A 20,818-nucleotide genomic window follows, 5' to 3' on the forward strand; every position below is an offset into this window, starting at 1 on the left:
TTGTCCTCATCTTTTTCTTTGTCTGCCTCTTCTTTCTCTGTAAAGCTCCTTGAAATATTGTCTTTGCAACATTTTGTGATCATGTGACATGATTGCACCATCTCATTTTCCTTTTCTTTACATCAGATCTTCATATTAACCAACTGCTTTTCTGAGTCTCCTGCTCATTTGTAATATAACCTTTTGTGTGAGATATTAAAGATCTTTTGACAGAATCTCCTCTCTCTAGCCTGTATCCTCTCAAGATCCGGAGTATAATAATTGGTAATGGAACCACTTAATTATTTTTCTTGATTATAATACAATTACATATTACAATTCTTTTAAAATTTCTAAATATTTAGCTATAACTATTTTTTCTAATTACCAGAAACATGGTTGGTATGTGCATATGTTTTCAAACATAAAAAAAAATACTTTAAGGAGTTGTGATCTATATAATTTAGTTTGATCGATAGTTTAAAATCAATAAATATTTATCATTAGTACTATCAATTGAAAATTAGGTTTTAAATGGAAACAAATCAACAAAAAAAAAAAAAAATGAAAAGAATTGTTTTTGGTATCAGAAAATAAGCTCAATTTTTTCCTTATTCCAACATTCAAATAGGTTTGTTTTTTGTCTAATTAATTCTCCCAACACTAATAATACTCTATCTTAAATATATGTTCGAATATTTTTCACAAACTATTCAGTAAGAAATTAGTGGAAATGTCTAAAACTGTATTTCTTAAAATATTAACAAAAGTAAAAAGAACCTTGAATTGACATTTTTGTATTATTCTGCACTTCATTTGAATATACTTATTTGTACTTGCAATGTTATTCATCATAATCGGGTTGAGCCAGCTTCCTTCCCGGACAATACGATTTTCCTGAGAAGGATCACAAGCATGATTCCACTCCTAAATAATTTAGGGTGTTGTAAGTAGAAAAAATACATTAAAAGTTTAAGAAAATATTGTTTTGTTCCGATAAAAAATTTCCAGAAAATTACTAAAATAATTTTTAAATCTAATAAAACCCTGACTACAAAGATTTTTTAAGATTAGGTACCTGAAAAAGTTTTTCTATCACTTATATCTTTCATATCCTGAAATTTTTTTTCTTTTTTTGTATGTAAGGATAAAAAAAATGTTCAAATCACGTTTCCTAAGCTGAAAATTTTGTAATCGGTCTTTTGAGGTTCAACTGTACTTTGTTGCAGGCCAACCATGTTCAGACTACTTTTCTCCGTCAATGCCCCAACCTGAAATGTTTGCTGTTGGTCTTGTTTCGGCAACATCTTTGATGGTTCAACCTTGTCACTCAAAATAGGAGGATTTAATCTATGATGTAATCCTCTCTTCCTTTCAGCAAGGGTGACATTCACATACTGATGACTTGAGCTAGAAATCGCAAATTAACTGTAAGAAAGTAAATAATTAATTTCGGGTTTCATAAAGTATTAAGTGATGATAATTAGACGCTGAAAAAATAACAATTAATTTTAAGTGTTTCATAAAGCTCGAACATCACCTTACTTGAAAGGTAAAATCCTACATTTTTGTATTAAATTTTTAAACAATTTATTGCATTATTTTCTAATATCTACTTCATTTACATGGTTAGGTACTATTTGGCTCTTCATTCATTTAGACTTATTAAAAAAAATTTTAATGATTGTTTTCATAGTATTTGGAACCGATTAGACGATTTACATGTAAAAACATCTTTCAGGATACAAAATTTTCAAGATACAAAAATCGAGCTACAACCAATTAATTTCCTAATTTAGAGGTTCCACTATATTAGGAAATCATTGTCAAAAACTTTCACCTTCCATCGATCAACTTTCTCTATGGATTTGAAATATCGCCAATAAATGTTGGTCGATTGGTGGAAGCTGTAAGTCTTCAATAATGGTTTTCAAATTTGAGTAAAGTTTCTTTCAAATCTAATCTTACATGTAAACGCAGGGGGACAATGTCTAGCTTAGTTTGATCACTCAAATTTGATTTCTCCACTTGGAAAAGTGATTAACTTTTTAAAACGAAGTTTCATGCTGTGATGGCAAGCCATTTGAAATCCTACAGACATGACCACTTCACAGAATAGATATTTTAGCCAGTTGATTTTTACCTACAGTTATAATACAGCATGTCATTTTTAAGTGGACTTGCCGTGTGGACTATCTCTAAATAATAGTAACATCTCAGCACTCTTTCTCATATATATATCTATATCTATATCTATCTATCTATCTATCTATCTATCTATCTATCTATCTATCTATCTATATATATATATATATATATATATATATATATATATATATATATATGGATATTACCTTTTACTAAAATCTTAAAAGCTTTTTGGATTTACTTCATTTTTGTTTTTTCTATTTTGTGAAATTTGTGTGCATATGTATTTGCCTCTGAGTTGTTTGGTGGCACATATTTCCTACCACTACAACGAAACATGTGTAAGGCATTTATGAAAAAAACATGTATTCACCAACTTGAAGTAATAAGTCATGATTGGGAACTAATTTTAGTTTTTAATCATTGGAATGTAACTTACCACTCTCTCTCTCTCTCTCTCTCTCTCTCTCTCTCTCTCTCTCTCTCTCTCTGGGAATTTTTAGTTTTTGTGAGGCTCGGATGGACAGGCCTTTAGCCCTTAATTTGGTTAAATATTTGTTGGAAGAGATATTCAATAAAAGAACAAAGTTTTATGTTAAACCTTATTTTTAAACTTGAGTCGTAATTTTATTCTGAAGGGAAATCTCTTTGTTACTGAGACCACATGATTGACACTACGGCCAGTGTTGAAATTAAACGTTGAATTGAGACAACGAGCAGATGATCACAACATATTCCATGAGTGCTGTTTCTGACAAAGGGGGAAGAATTGGTGTTTTCAGAGTCAAACTCCAGCTAACACTTATTGTTGGCTAGTTTTTAACCTTGAATTTTTTTTATTTTGTACATCAAGTGACTTCATGCCTTGTTTGAAGGGAAAAGTGAATAATCATTGTTGGGACAATTAATTGGAATCTGGAAAATCAAAACTTTTGAGAAAATTGGAATTTGAAAAATTTGAGCTTAATTTTCTATGCTAAAAATGATTCTTTTAACAAATTTTTCCATTGTTGGTACTAATGATAAATATATATTAATTTTAAATTGCCACTACAACAAAGATTTATAAATCAATCCCTCCCCACAAGTGTATTTTTACATTTACGAAAATATATGCACATATTACATGGGTTTTTAATGTAATCTAAACATTTATTAAAAAAAAAAAAAAGAAAAGCTAGAGCTAAATTATTCAGAGATTTAAAATAAATCAGTAATTATATTGTAATCGGGGAAAGGGGGTGATATTGAAATCATCCCACCACTATTAATAACATCAGTAGATCTTCAAATTTATTCTGCACTTATTTGTTATTTGGCAAATTCGACCATTCTGGAGCGCTTAAGAATCCACATTTCAATCACTTAAAAGTCTGTACTCCTCCTAAGTGCTTTTTTTACTTTGAAAGTATCTTAGTAAGACCTTTCAAGGAAATGATTAAGCAAATTCATATACACATCTCTATGGTGAGTCTATGCTATTCAACTCTTGCATTGTTCTGCTCTTCAATAATAGAGAACAAAACTGCTGTAGAAGACATTTAAATGATTTTACAATAGGGCATGAAAACTGGTTACAAATGGACGAATTGCATACTCTCTTTTTAGAGGTTCACCACATTATTGAGAACAATTTTTGCCCAGAGATGTTAGTTCATGGGAGTTATACTTTGTCGCCTACAACTCTGTCTGTGGTCTTGTCCAGAGATCAAAATAGGTATAAAAGTGTGGATTTATTGAGTACTTGTTCAAACGATCCTACTCTACAGTTGTGAGACGTGGCCAATGAGAGTTGCGGATCTCATATTTTATACTGCCTCTGCTGAATTCTGCTGGTTCACGGGCACCATTTTGTCTCCAATACACAAATATGGACACTATACAGGATCATCCTACTTAAGCAAGCGTTTTTCAAGAAGAGACTTGGTTGGTTTGGCCACGCTGCTTGTTGCAACCCGGGAAAGTTCATCCACGAAACAATAACTCCCGAACCACTTAGAGATTGACGGCAACACCAAGGAAGCCAGCTGATAGACATGGTTACACACCATCAAACCTACTTCCAGTCAATAGTGTTTGCTACTGTAGACTATCGTACATGGATTGTGTTCATCTGGGACAATGTGTGTTCTATGGGTGGAGCCAGCTCAACCCATCCTAGGTGAATGCCGGCAAGCCAAGGGGCGTTTTTTTTGTTTGTTTTTTTCTATTAGATCAACATATATGGGTTAACAAGTTATACTGAAGAATTTGCTAAGGACATCTTCATGACTGTATATTTTTGCAGAGAGGTTTTGCCATTCTCTTTCACGTACAACATTGGATAAAATTACAAGACTTTACAGAACCAGTTTTTATTTCTAGAAATAATATTACATGAATTAGATCTTGCACACCAGTAACATAGTATCTACTTGACTTTATCTTGCTCTGCTGATTTTGCTTCCTTCTGTAGGAAGATGTAGCAAAAGACACATGATGAAAGGAGAGGGCTCTTACTTTCTCTGAACAAACAAGTTGGAATTCAATGACAGGAGCTCCTCACACAATCCAACCTTTTCCTCAAAGACAATAATGCCTGGAGGTGTTCACTTAAAACTGAGTTGGACTATAATTCATACCGATAAAGGAGAACCTGGTATTGCCAAGTCAGTTTCTGATTCATCGAATTTATAGGTGAGAATGAGTCTTTAGCTGGTATGAAAAAGTTGTGAAGCAGCCTGGCTGTCGACTTTCCACTAAAGCAATGTGTCAGCATGGTTTCGTTGGAAAAACGCAAATTGAGTACTAGTGCTAACAGATCAGGCTGTCTGAAGATATCAGCTTCCTGGCCTTAAATACATCAAACATTGATGTTATTGATTTTTATCTTTCTCTGTGCAAAACTCAGTTATATTCAGCAAAGCTAAAAACAAAACCAATTTGCCTCTACAAAACAAACAAACCAAACATCGTGAATAAATATTTGAAGATCTAAAGAACTTGAAGCATAAAAACTTTCACCAAAATGACTAGATTCAACATTAAATAACCTGAAAAGTGTTGATATGCTGTCAAACAAAAACCAATTCCAAATCCTTTCATTTCTTTTTTTTTTTTTTTTTTTTCACTGAATAAATAAATATTTAGAAATTTTTCATTTTTGTCATTACTGAACTTTTCTCATCATATTCAGTTCAGCGCCCATTTTACGTGTTGGATGGCTTTTAGAAATTGATTTTCAAACTAACCTCTCTGGCTAGATCTTTATTTATCGCTATTTTTTTTTTTAGTCCATTCTACGCACTTACACCCATGTTTTTCTTTGGCATAACTGTGGGCCTGCTTCTTGGCCGACTATAACATAACTGTTTCCAAGTCTAACATGAATAAGTTCCTGTTGAGCCGTCTTCTTAAACAAACACTACTTGAGTTCCATCATTACTGATAATGACTGTGTTGTCAACTGACACTCGTTAACTCTTATCCTTGAATGGTTTCCGGGCCTTGATAAGCATTCATTCATTTAATTGGCCAAGAATAAACACACAAGCGATTGCCATTTACAAGGAAAAAAGTCGGTGAGGATTTAGGGAGCTATGTACAAAGAAAAACTATTCAAGGTGAAAACCCTGGGGGTCTGATCAGCGTCCATCCAAGGTTGCCTTGAAGCCTTGTAGTGTGGACTGGTTTATGACCTCATCGGGTAGTTAGATTCACAGACATGCCATTCGAACCGAGAACACTACTTGGCGTCAAATTCTTCCATTCTTTCAATGTGACTATACTATTAAAGTGTCTTGTTCTGCACACATTTCCCTATACTGTCCAGATTTAATCTTCCTGTGAACTTTTTGTCTTCATTGTATCATTTTTATAACATTTCTCTCCATGCAACACCCATCTTCAACCCTCATTAACAAAGTTTCAGCTTCAACAGTATTACCGCTGTCAACCAAGAGAAAACTCTATCAAACACGTATACGCAGTATGATTATTCATAATCATGCTGCGTATACGTGTTTGATAGAGTTTTCTCTTGGTTGACAGCGGTAATACTGTCCGAGTGTAATAATGGCAGAAGTTCTTTGAACTTATTCTGCTCATTTCCAACTCTTACACGAGCACTATCAAATAAATCTCTGGTTTGCCAGATTTACATACTGACATGTATTAGACAGCTTTAAGAAATTAACTATCAAAGTAATTTCTTTCTGATCAGGGCTTTATTTACCACTCTTTCAATTTTTATCACTTTCTCCCATGTTTTCTTTGGCCTTTTCTGTGAATTTGAACCTGCTCTTTCAACTTTTCTACATCGACTAACCAAAGAACTTTCTATTCTTTCAATGTGGTCATGCCTTCAAAATCTACTCTTCTGCACAAATCTTGCTCTCTTGTTTAGATTTAATCTTCCTCTAAGATTATCTTGAGACACAATCATTCTCATATCATTTCTCTCCATGCAATGCATATCCTCAACCCTTACTAATCAGGTTTCACTTCCGTACATTATCATACTACATACACATGCCTGATAGACTTTTCCCTTGATCAACAATGGTAACACTCTGCTGGTTAGTGATAACAGAAGTTCCCTGAATTTGCTTCATTCACTCTTAATTCTTGCAATGCAATTTTTATTCTGTACTTCAATTATATCACCAAAGTAACAAAATTTTTCAACAATTTCAATAGCATCACCATCCTGATATCCTTTCTCCACATCTGAGTTCTCATCCATCTCCATTATTTTCTCTTCTTGCACATAAACTGGTGATCATCTCTCAACCACTCTACCAACCAGTACTTCCATTGAACTTCTTGTGTACGTAGTTCTTACAAGTACCACAAAAACTGAATTACACAAAAGGAATATTTATTTCAATTATTCAGATTACTGTTCTTATTTTAAGTGTCATTCATGCAACATTTTGTCTGATGTAACCTTCGACCTTCTTCAGGTGTAGATTGTTAAACTCTGAAACCAGCATGGAATTTTGAATTTTACTTCATAGGAGTAGCATGCTCCTGTTCCATCAGCCATGACAGAGTAGAAGTTTTAAGTAATCCGCGAGTTTATTCTTCATATCTGCGCTGTGGATTGAACTTCAACCTCCATAAGAGTGTCACTTAAAACTGAATTATACCTACTACTTTATCTGTTATGCTACAGATCCTTGTGGGCGATTCTAGTATGAATTTTGAGTCTTAAACCTTTTTCTTTTAGATGTGCGATCTTCTGTACTTATTATTATCTACATAGTTTTTTAATTAATGCACATCTCAAAAGGTTAGAAACAGAGCAGAGGAACATTCCTCTGAGAGCTTTTCAACACTGCAACCACTGACCATCATATTGGTTACATTCAAACTTTTACTTCCTACAGTATTCCTCCAATTTTAACTTAAAATGTAGGTTTTCCATTGTTTCACAGGCAAGTATTAAATCTGTATATCTATAGAGGATTAAATTGCGTGTTCTCGACTCTGACATTAAAATAAGATAACAAAGTAGCGAGTTATGTACATACAAACACATTTATGAACAATGGAAAATAACATTAGAGCATGTGTGTGTGTGTGAACAGGCATAGTTCTGATAAGTTCGTTAATTGAATTGTTCATTGTAGTCCATTAATGTTTATGCTGAAATTAAGTTATCTTACCTCGAATATTTGCGCATTTGTACAGGCGGAAATTTGTTCTTTGCGTGCATTTTTTGAAGCCATGCAATATCGCGTGCATTTATGATTGTGATAAGGTGAAAAGAGAAAGAAAGAAAAAGGAAAAAAAGAAATGGAAGCAAAAAATCAAAAGGAAATGACCTCCATATCATGTCAAAATGTCAGATGTCAGACTGACATTGTTTTTTTTTTTTTGTGTGCTGCAAGTGCGTGGTTTATTTTGTGTCTGTGTTCATTAATGTTGTTGAAGTTAATTGAATTGTTCATTGTAGTCCATTGATGTTTATGGAGAAATTAAGTCAAGCTTACCTCTAGTACAGGCGGGAATTGCTCTCCTATTGCATGTATTTTTAGAGAGCGATGTAACACGTGTGTTCATTGTCGCATTGAGATGAAAAAGAGGAAAAGGGGTGGAAGTGGAGAGAGAGAGAGAGAAGTAAAAGGGGAAATTAGTGTCGCCCTTTGTCTGCAGAAGATGAAGCCAAAAGGGGTGATAATTTTCTGTTTCCCTTTTACAATTTGTGTCTGTGTGTTCACGCCACACATAAATCTGTTAGTTCTCCTCCCCCAGATAGCCGGAAGTTACAGGGAAAAGTAAATGAAATTAGCATTAGGTGTGGTATAGCATGTATATACACAAGAAAGTTTAAGATGTGTTAGTCTGCATATTTGCGTGGAAATATTACATGACAGTCATTGCAAGTAGCGGGTTGGACAGAAGGAACTGGACGGTGCAGGTCAGGGTAATTACAAGGCATGCGAGACGCAGGTGTAATGATGGAATCTGGATCAGGCGTGATAATTGTATCTGGATTGGGTGCAATGATGTGCTCTGAGTCAAAAAACCTCATTGCAGGAAATACTAAATCATGCAAACTTTCTAAGAAGGCTAGTTTGATGCGATCTATCACGATTGAGTCATGTTTGCTGTTGCGGTCAATGACAAAGTATTTGTCAGAGCATTCCAACACTAGATACGGTTAATCGTAGAGCGGCTGTAGTGGTCTGCATATTGAGTCAATATGGATGAAAAATGTACTTACATGAATGAAGATCAGGTGGACAGTACGGTTTGGAAGTGACAGAGTGAACATCACTCGAGACATTGTGAGTTTCAGACAGTGCTTAACCAGAGGTGGTTGCAGGTATGTTGACTGAAAAATTCACTGGGCTGGAACTGGCAGCAGGTTGGTTACAGCTGTCATGTGGTGATAATTATTAGCAACGTGTTTGGCAATAACCGTCAGCTGCTTGAGGTCCTTATCTCCAACAAAAATGGACAGTGCTTGAGACAATTGTTGTAACAATTTGTCTAACCACAGTTGCTGAAGGATGTTATCATCCATGGTGCGTCTGCTAAGCCAACTTTTTATTGCCTCAAAGGCTGGAAGGATTTTTAGTCACCGAGAGATAGGTCGTTGAAAAGCTGTTTCAACCTGGTAGCCTCCAATATCTCTCCTCATTCGAGGATGGCTTGTTTTAGTGTTTTGTATGGATTGTCACCAAAAGGTGCTTTGAAAATATCCTTGACTTCCTCAGCGACTTCTGTAGGTGGAGCTTCTACAACATAGAAGTATTTCTGGACTAAGGAATAGAATTTCCTATTGGCAAAAACAGCCTCCATTTGAAAAAGCCATATATGCAATTTTTGTGCGTTGGGGGTAGGCATTTTAAAGGAAATGGGGCTTTCTATAATGTTTGAAATAGACTGCTTCTTGGCCATGTTGATGCAGAAGACAAGGTGAAAAGGAGCGATAATTTTTCTATTGTTTCCCTTTTACAATTTGTGTCTGTGTGTTCACGCCACACACAAACCTGTTATAGTAGTTGCAATAGTTTGCTATATATCCTCCAGGCAACTCGTATGGAACTCCACAAACAAGGCCTTTAAAACAAATGAAAAGCAACTGACTCAATACAGAAACCTGATATGATACTACTGTAGTATTAAAGCTGTCAATGTACTCTTAATTCCAACATGACTTTTATACATTGTCTATCGTCATTTCGAATACATTTCTCAATATGCATATTTATTTATACTATCTGTTTAGCTACTTCATTGTTTTAGTTATCCTTCTATAATAGATCTGGAACCTTGGCTTGATCAGTTTTAAATTTATAGAAATTAAAATCACTTTACAGTAAAAAAAATTGGTTATAGTTTTATAACAGTTTGTTTCAGTTGATAATTTAAATACTAAGTGATACCACAGTAATGAAATTTTATTTTCAAAGTTCTAATAAAAAACATTATTTGATGACAAAATAAAGCAATTATATAATCTAAAAGGCTGAGCAGGCAACTTTGGATGAATACAACTATACATAAAACTAAGTGTCTTTCCAGCTGCCATCAACTGACAAATTTCAACAAAAGTTGGAACAGAAATAAATCCTGATTCTGGGAAGCCCGTATGTAAGTTGACTCAACACAAAAGGTCAAATAAGCCATTTCTGATAAGTCAACCTCAAAACAAATGAAATTTCATGAATTAAAATTAAAATATAGACTAATCTTAAAATAGTTGACGAATATAATGGGCAAAGCTGATTCTATCTTAGTAAGCTACTCATATTTGAATTCTTCGGACTACTGTTTTCATATTCAGTGTTATTTGCAGATTTTGGTTGATGTAACCTCAAACTTTTTAAAGTGAATCTTGTTAAACTCTGGGTATCTGCACAGAATTTCAAATGGAACTCTTTATTTAATCTATGTAGGTAGCATGTTCTTGTTCCATCAGCCATGATTGGGTAGAAGTCTTAACTAATTTGTAATTGTAATTTTTAGTGTCACTTGTACTTGGGATTGAACATTCAATCTTAGAAGAGTGTAGCCATTACAGCTTAATTTTACCAAGTGCATTATCCACTACACCACAGGTCTTTGCAAATAATTTAATTTGAAGTTGGACATTACATCAACTAAGACGTTGTGAAAATGACGTTCAAAATGAGAACAGTAGTCTGGAGAATTCAGATGATACAAATAATCCTCATACGAAAAATTCAGAAATGTAAAGAATCGTCTGTGCTGTACATAAAAGTATTGAACGGCAAGAGGCGTAATATAGTTCTGAATATTAAAGTGTGAGACACAGTGAAGATGATACAAATTGTCAACCTCTGAGTTACAAATGATTTGTCATTTAGAGCTTCATACACACACCAAAGACACAAAGGCTGCTCACAACTTCCAAGTCAGCTTTGACCGTTATGAATAGGACTATGAGAAGAGAATATTTTTTTCATTACTTTTACTCTCGGGTATATATCCGTTTATATCTTATATGTTTTTATATAGTGATGTGGTTCTCGATTGATTAACTGTGTCGGATATATACTCGAGAGTCAAAACAATGATAAGAATATTCTTTTGTCATATCCTTAGTTATGAGTCACATCTTCAGTTGACCACCACCTTTCTTATGCCATCCCAGTAGTAATATTGGTGTTATTGCAAAAAATCAAGAAATTATAATTCCTAAGGAATGTGATTATGATGTTTCCATGGTTGCCAAAATTGCAGAAGTCATAAAGAAACTGAAAAATAGTAAAACTACTGGTGATGATGGGTTGTTGACTGAGATTTATAAGATCTGCCCAGAAATTATGACGAACTGGCTTCACTAAATTTTCTATTCCATTTGGAACACTGAAAATATTTCAATGATTGAAGTCATTCAATTCTGCTTCCTTTCTTCGAAAGAGGCAACAGGTGAGTCTGCAGCAATTACAGGGGGATTAGCCTAATTGATGCTGCATCAAAACTTTTTGCAATTATTACTCCTTATACGCTTCCAACAGAAGCATGATAAGCACACTAGATCTAACCAATGTGGCTTTTGCTGGATCAAGGGTTGAACTGACCAAATTTTCATGTTACACCGAATATTGGAGCAACACTAGTGCAGGAGGATTGACCTGTTCATTCGTTAACTTTGAACGTCTTCAGCATTCACGTCTTTTGTTGCCAATTATTCCTGATGATACGTGTTTGCTCAAGGGTATGTTGGTTGGAGATCCATTCGGCTATCCTCTACACCCCCTAGGACTTTTGGATTATTGCAGAAATGAGATGCTCTTTCTGTTTCGTAAACATAAATTTTGAATTTTAACGACTATGGTTTGTTGAACAAATTCCACTATTCACCAATAAGATCCATTATCAAGATGCACGTGAAAAAAGGAAATTATATCGGCTTAAATGTGTAAATAATACCAAAGATGAGAACAGTAGTATGAACAATCCAAATACAAGCAGCATCCTACTCAAACTTCCACACAACAATCAAATGTGATATGAAGTGACGTTAATGATGTGAGCCTTTTAGACTTAGTTCAGTGTTTTCTCCTCAGCCTTCATTGAGGCAATTTTCTCATCCAAGGTGCCTCTTTTAGAGTTATTGGTTATCCCCTACATAAAAAAATCAATATTGTGTCTAATATTACTTTACGTTTCTGAATTTTTTTTTTTTAGATGAGGTATTCGTATTTTTTATATTCTTCAAACTACTGTTCTCATCTTGAGTGTTATTCACACAACATTTTAGTCAATGTAACCTCCGACCTTCTTTAGGAAGTTTTTTGTCAAACTTGGAGAAAATTTCACAGAATTTCGAACGAAACCCTTTATTTAATATATGAAGGTTGCATACTCTCATTCCGTCTGCCAAAACTGGATAGACATCCTAAGTAATTCATAATTGTATTCTGAGTGTCACTCGCACTGAGGATTAAACCTCCAACCTCCAGAAAAGTAACTTTTACAACTGAATTTTACCAAGTACTCTATCCATTACGTCATGAGTACTTTCAGATATAAAAAAATACTGATAAATAGAGCTATGACAAGAGAATATTCTTATAATTGTTTTGACTCTCGAGTATATATCCGACACAATTAGACACAGTTAATCAATTGAGAACCACATCACTCTATCTAAAAACATATAAGATATTAACTGATCTATACGCGAGAGTTAAAATAATGAAAATAATATTCTCTTATCATAGTCTTACTGATAAATCAGAATTAAGGAAATATTTTTAGAAACTATCGGATGAAATATTTAATAGAATTTGATCTGTATATAAAATTACAAGTATGAATTGAATTAAAAAGATAATTAAAATGGATGGTGGCCAATGCGGTATAATAAATCATCTCCCTATTTAGTTGGCTGCCCACGAGGGTTGAGTTATCTACAAGGTTGGTTTTTGATGCCGGAAAAATCCAGCTTCTGAAAGTGTTAGAAAATTAACTTATGTTTAGAAAAACATTATCTGAAATTTGTTAATGTTAGAAAGTATCTAGTAGGTGCAGATCACAACTATTAACCGAGAACTAGATTGGTAGCTGGCAGTGAACTTGCAAGGTCATCAAGCCAAGGTTTTTCATACAGCAGATGGTGTTTACAAATAGTCACTCATTGATGTACTGACCTGGTTTAACATTGTTTAACTTTGGTGATCTTATGGGAAGCAGTGTGTTAACGGGATTATAGTGATGTATAAACTTAAAAATTCTTCCCAAATAAACTTGGAATTAAAATCAATCTTCGGATGAATTATGGCCTTTGGGCTGAAATCAAAGTGTAGTATCTATTCTCTATCCTCTGTCAGAGAATGAGAAATTGTTCCAGACTGAGGTAATTTTAATTTTTGTCCCAATTCGATGCCCAGTTTCTTTAGGGAGATGGATTTTCCTTACATTAAAAAATGATTTGGTATTTAATTTTTTCCTCATGAGGAGGCAAATAAATGGGAATGATTTAAAAAAAAACCAAAAAAAAAAAACCTTGATTATTAAACTTTGTTTTGAACTCAGTTATTCTCAAATAACCTTTTATTGTGGGTGCCAAGGGATTGCCTAAATAAATTATTTAAACAAAAAGAAAAAAAGTTCAACAATTCCATCCTCTCCATAATTTTGAATGTCCATACCGAGACGTTTTCTTTTTCCTTTCCATAACATTTGATAAGTTTTTCAACTTTACAGTTTGAGACGTTTTATTTTTTTAACTTCATCAACTGAGACATGAATATGAATACTAGCAGACCACCTGTCGTTGCTCCGTTGTAAAATACACATAAACATTATATGTTAATTAATGCAGAATTCTGATTTATTATGAACCGAAAGGTAATAAATGTATTGTTAAATTCTAAAAAAAAAAAAAAAAAATAATAGGTAAAAGAAAAAAAAACGGAAAGAAACTGAGACATGTGCATACGATTATGTTTTTTTTTTTTTTTTTTTTTTTTTTTTTCTAAACAGTTCACTTCTGGTAAGTAAAAAAAAGAAAAAGAAAATACTCTAGCCGAGATCGAAACCAAAACCTAAAGACATTGAGTTAAGAACGATAACCATTAGGTTAGCTTGATAGATCTTTAAAAAGTATTTTCAAATCTACTTATTCTTAACATAAGGAATCTGTCATGTGAACGATTCATGCATGCACATTCATGAAACGGTTCACAGATAAAAATCTGATGACCCTCCCTCCACATACGAATTTTTCAATTTTTACCCCTTAGTAGCTTTTTTTTTTTTTTTTTTTTTTTTCAGATGAAAACCGATTAAAGTTTTCCACCTGTCTGAATATCCCATATACCAAATCTCAAGTCTGTAGATGAAATATTCGTTGAGTATATAGGTCGAGAAGTGTCCTTACACACACACACGCACACACACACACACACACACACACACTTTTATAGATATGTAGCTTAGTGCAAACACTGGCGAAGCATGTTTGTTTTTCCATTGGTGACAATGTTAGACGCGTTCTAAATAATAATTATTGCTTCATTTTATAAAGCAATCCTGTCGCATTCTAAAAACGTAGACATATGTTATGATATGCTTTTAATTGCGAGCATAGAATATTCACATTTCATGGCATTCCTTTTTAAGCAGCAGGCTTCGAATGGCAGGTCTGGGTGACCTGGTGTCAATGATGAACACATTGGATAAATTAGCATCCATTTATTCGAATTGCCTCCTCGCATCTTATACAACTATAACCTCCTCTCAAAATGAAGGAGTAACCCCCCCCCTTTTTTGTATGTCAGTTTCTTAAAAAAAAAACTCATTGGAAATGTATTACGTATATTATTTACTTTTAGTTTAGATTGTGTGCATGCATACGAACAGCAGTCGTCCATCTCTCACGCATATATACATTTCAACTAACGCGTCCTGACTCCCTACACACACACACACACACACACACACACACACACACACACACACACACACACACACACACACATACTAGCAGGTTGTAAAATACGTTTAAATATATTTTGATTAATGCAGATTTCGTATTTAATATTATATTATATTGGACCCAATATACAGTAATGATTTAAAAAGTTTAAAAAAAAAAGGCAAAAAAAAAAAAAAACGGTGACTCGTGCGTGCGCCACCACCGAGAATCGAAACCAAAATGTTTAGCTTACAATTTATTTTTGCCTCTGCCGTTAATGACTGAGTTATGATGACATGTTTGCTGCAAGGCTAAAAATTAAATCATGAACCAATAGCTACTATGTTATGCATGCATATTCTTAATGCGTTCGACCTTCACCTGGCATTTTTTTTTCTTTTCATAATTTTGTACCGATTTTCCCGGGCTAATATAAAGTTTTGTGTGGGTTCAAATACCTTACATATTTATGAAGTTTCATGTCTGTAGACCAAAATCTCTAGGTAGGCAAAACTCTTGGTAGGTAAAAATTTTTTTTTAAATATGTACGTACGGAAAGAGTTTTGTTTACTATAAACTTTGTACGTAAATATTACGCAAGTATAAATCATGTAGAATATCTACATGAATATAATTACACGTAAAGAAATTAAACAAAACAAAAAAAAAACTAATAGGAAATTAATTAAAATGAATATTTAAAAGAATATGCAAATTAGCTAGATCTTTTGTTAGTGAACGCAATTCCATGACGCATATATAACAAAGTTATTATTATTTTTTTTTAAAATAAAATAGAACTTTTAGTCTTTCTTGGCCTGAAGGCCAAGAAAACGACTTTTTATAAAATTTTATGTTTACAAATTTATTTTATTGCTTATAAAAAAAAAAAAAAAAAATAAGTAAAAACACACGCGATATGATTTGGGAATCTTAGGTAAGACGACGACCATTATGCTTGAGGTATTTTGGTGAATGAGAATTTTAAGCAAAGGTACAGTAACGAGGATCACTATAGACATCCCCAGTTTTTGAGTGGCCTTGTACCTAATTTTTTGTTTCTCTTTTGGTTGTAAACTTTCAGTGAATAAAAAATATATAATTCAAAGTGTAGTATCTGTTCTGATGCTACAATATGTAAGTTAATTTGTCCTTGGTCAATGGAGAGGAAACCCTCTATACCGAGACAATTATTTTTGGTCCCTACAAGAGTGACCCTTTTGCTCTTCTTTTGGGGAGCTGGTTTTACCCCCACATTAAAACCGACCTTGTCACAATTTGCTTTCGTGAGAAAGCAAATAAATACCAATAAATAGAAAAAAGGACTTTTAATATGAATATCAACACACACACACACACACACACACACACACACACACACACACACACACACACACACACACATGGGAGTGTTAATACATGCTAGGGTGTGTTGGTCGATTTTTAGAAATGGATTTTCAAACTTATTTTTGGCTAGATTTCTTTAGAAGTCATCTCCTTAAAATTGAGACAAGATTTTTACAGGCTGAATGCCCTTCCTGACGCGAACCCAGTGAGGTAATGGATGGGACTTGTGCTTTTATAGGTGTGTCAGAAATTTCGTGAAAATAGTGAATAATTCCACCCCATCTTTCCAAGCTTATAACTCCTCGGAAAATGTAATTCAAGCCCTAATGTTTTTTTTTTTTCAATTAAAGGAGCAAGGACCAAGGTTTCATTAAAAAAAAAAACAAAAAAAAACGTGTTTTTTTTTTTTTTAAAAGGTTTTAAACTTCGGACTTTACAGGTAAATTTCTAAAAAACAGTACTTTTTTGTTTGTTTTAAATTTGAATATATTATTTATTGACCTTTTCTCTTTAATTTGTGATATATAAGACTTTGGTACATAAATTAATTATTTACTTTTTAATAGATATTTCAAAATGGGAGGCGTGAATTATTCGACTCCCTGTCTTTCCAAGCTTATAACTCCTCGAAAAATGTAATTCAAGCCCTAATTTTTTTTCAATTAAAAGAGCAAGGACCAAGGTTCCATTAAAGAAAAAAAACAAATAACGTGGTTTAAAAAAAAAAAAAGGGTTTTAAACTTCAAACTTTACAGACAAAATTCTAAAAAAACACTACGTTTTTTTTTGTTTTAAATTTGAATATATTATTTATTGACCTTTTCTTTTCAATTTGTGAGCAAATTAATTATTTACTTTTTGGTGAGTAAATTATTTACTTTTTAATAGACACTTGAAAATCGGGGGGGGGGGGGTGATTTAAAAAAAAAAAAACGTTTGTGTAAAATATTATATTCGGTCTATTGGAAAGAACATACAATTTCACATTGGCCCTGAAAATATCGTAAAAATAGAATCAATCGAAAAATTTTGATAGATTTTTAAAGTTTAAAAATTGAAAGATATTGAGTTCGGAAAATTCATTACTGTTTTTAAAAAAAAAATATTTCTATTACTTTTAAAACAACTTTAATAGTTTATTTTGGAAGTATAATCCATAAAGAAAATAAACAACCCACTTTTAACAGAGAAATTACGAGATTTTTATATTTTATTTGCAGTTTCGTGTTAGGGGTGTCGAAAATTCCTACAAAAATTCTGATACACCTTTTTATCAATATCAAGGCTAAAGAATGTTTCACCTGCAACAGGCACAAATAAAGCTGTCTCTCTTGATGACTTTATAAGCCCCCCCCCCCAGCATTGTGCCACACACACACACACACACACACACACACACACACGTATGTATAACGGACAAGCTTTTTCGGTTTTAATCAATTTAACTCGTTTATTTCTTTTTCGTTAGACATGTCAAAGAAAATCTCTATAATCCAAATGCTCATTTATATTCAAGTAAAAATGTCAATTTAAAATTCCAATTTAAGCTTTTCTAACCGGAAAAAATTTGTATCTTCTGTTGTAAGAATTAAGTAAAAATAAATTTAAAATTGTCAGTTATTTTTAAATAGATAACATGAATGTGTCTCTATTTAATTTTTTGTTACTTACTTGGTTTATTTACCTAGGTGAGCGGCTTAAAATGTTTTAAAAATATTATGTTTAGATACGGGCAAAAATGTCCAAAGAAAACAAGGCTTATCTTAAATTATTATTTATTTTATTTATATATTTTTTTAGTTTACCCCTAAATTTTGATTCTGTTTGATAGATAACGGACCAGGATTAATCTCTAATAAGAAAAATGTATGTGTTAAAGAAAGATTACAGTGAAAAATTTTGAAAAAAAAAAATTTATCCGAATTTCAAATCCGAATAATTCAAATTTAAAAACCTCTGGAAAAAATAATTCAGTTTTCTGAAACTATTTCAACGATAATTAGTAAACTAAAATCATAAGATACCGAATTAAAAAAAAATTGCATACTTTTTATAACAAAAAATGCATAATAAACAAAAACAAAAACATCTCATTGAAAATGTAAACACAACACAGATGTTTATAAAATTACAGATGATGATAAACGTAATTTAATTTTGTAATAAAAAAAGGAAAAACTTATTTAATTAGTATATTTATAGATGTACACAGAAGAATTTCTTCATCTTTCTCTAAAAAAAATTCATATTTAACTTGGTATAAGTTTTATTCAATGTTTTAAAATTATTGACGTTTGCTTACCAATATTTTTCCTTGGACTTGAAATATAGCATTTGAGGAATGTTGATCAGAAGTAAATTGTAGCAATTACATTACTTGATTTATTGTTAAATTTTATTATTCATTAAAAAGAAGCTAAAACAATTTGTTAATGATTAAATAGAATTTAAATTTGAAAGAAAATATTTTTTTACCGTTACTGTTCACTCATACTTTTCAAGGAAATCATCAGTAGAAATAACGCTATTTTGTAAATTATTAAATTATTCTTAGTGATCTGGGATCTCAATTTTTTTAAATTCTTATTTTCAAGATTATTAAAAAAATTCTTACACTAAAGTTTACACGTTTATGTGAATAAGGTAAATATTATAAAATTACATCTAAAATTTACTTGGAAATTGCTATCATTACATGAAATATTTTGTTGTTATTTTTTTTTTGGGGGGGGGGGTAAAAATAGTGATTAAACCGTGCTTAATTCAATAATAATATTGTTAGTTTAAGAAAAAACAAATTTTTCCAAATTATTTTGATTTCATTAATACGGACTTTAGGGGCTTTTTTGGTAATGTTCCTGAAATATTTCAACTTTTTAACTGTTAACATCTATGATGCTGTAAGGCCAGTATTTTTTGTTTACATAAATAATACATTTTTACTAAGATTTACAAACAATAATGGGTTCATCATATTCTGTGATCATTAAATAATACTGAAAATTTCATTAAAATTGGTTGGTTTCCTGAATTTTGATTAATTTTTAAGTGAAGGGAGAAGCCAAAATGTTTATACATTTTGGGGATTGGCCATTTATTTTGCACGTATCTAATATATATATTTAAATAGAATTTTAAGAAAATCATTTTGGTTTTCCGTTATTGTTTTTATTTCAATAAATATTTGATTAAAGGTTAATAAAAAAATATTTCAATATATATTTACTGAATTGAAAGTTACATATAGACGAGAAATACACAAGATCTTCCTTTGTAGTTTTATTAACACAGAAATTAAGAAGTAACGTTCAACAATTCAACCAGAATGAATGCATTTGATTAAACAAACGGTGTGTGGTGTCATATCGCCACTTCAACTGATTCAAATAATGAACAATGGTTATGCTTGTCAGCAGAAACAGACTCGTGACTGACAATCTTTGAAGTCACTCCATGCATACATGCTTAACGACTTCTGCTTTGTTTTTCACAATTGAGGAAACCTGCACATAAAACTTGACTTTTCATAACTAAACAAAAACAGACTTTAATTTTGAACCTAAATTAAAACGAACATCCAAAACACTTTTGATTGTAAGAAGTTTAGTCAGGAATTAATAAGTCATTTGTATGTTTATTTTACCGCGCCATCGTCTGTAACTTCAGCACTTTTCATAATGACTCCTTTTTCAAAAAAAAAAAAAAAAAAAAAAAAAATCTAAGCCAGATAGCCTTCCAAAGTCAACAGAGTATTTTTCAACTGAACTTTTCCCTGTTGACTGAGGTTACGGCTTCAAAGTCCTGTGTAGTCCAGCCTCACAGGCCTTGCCTCTTTCAGGGGAAGTATAGCAGGGAATGCAAAATGAGCTGCCAATTTAGGGCTGCTGGCTTGTATTTCCCCATTTTCCTGACTTTGTGTTGCATTTTCCTGTTGTGGGATGGAAGTAAATAGCTCAAAACAGGCTAGGAAGCAGAAAGCGTCCTGAAATGCGAATTTAATGTTCCCAGTCAAATCATCTGAGCCCATTAGCTGACGAAACTCGGCAGTAGCAGCAATAGCGCAAATGGCTCTTTTCAGGGTTAACTACCACAAACTATCTGTTTGTAAACTTTACTCTCTACTACTGCCTGCCTTCTGAGATTACCTTCTACAACCAGCGAACTCTGGCTCGCTTCTGCAGTTTAAAACATGTCCTGCAGCTTCCATCACCTCTTGCAGCCCGCATCCTCTAGCTACTTGTTCCAGAACCCACTAATGTCCGGCTACCAGTTTCCAGAGTTCACTAGTTACCATTTCGATTCTCAGTAAAATAAAATACAATATCCATCGTCTTTAAACGATCATCAGTGTTTGTCATTCTTGTTTGCTGTTGCCGTTATCTCTTGGTCTTATGTCTACCTTGTATAGTTGTAAGGTCGACTGGCACCGTCACCCACCTTTCAGCCTCCTGCAACAACAGC

The 20,818-nt window shown here is 32.8% G+C and overlaps 1 protein-coding gene and 1 long non-coding RNA gene across 7 annotated transcripts in view; one reads left to right on the forward strand and one right to left on the reverse strand.

The window, feature by feature from the left end:
- Positions 1–7,864, reverse strand: part of LOC145282916 (uncharacterized) — a 32,195-nt gene extending 24,331 nt beyond the window's left edge. Inside the window, exon 1 of the long non-coding RNA XR_013868613.1 lies at positions 7,776–7,864. This is a non-coding gene — a long non-coding RNA (uncharacterized LOC145282916). The remainder of the gene's footprint in view (positions 1–7,775) is intronic.
- Positions 1–20,818, forward strand: part of LOC145283070 (uncharacterized) — a 202,454-nt gene that overhangs the window by 111,243 nt on the left and 70,393 nt on the right. The gene's annotated exons all lie outside the window — the stretch shown is intronic.

This window comes from Euprymna scolopes, chromosome 1 (genome assembly GCF_053919585.1).
Source record: "Euprymna scolopes isolate OS-2025 chromosome 1, ASM5391958v1, whole genome shotgun sequence".
Lineage (NCBI taxonomy): Eukaryota > Metazoa > Mollusca > Cephalopoda > Sepiida > Sepiolidae > Euprymna > Euprymna scolopes.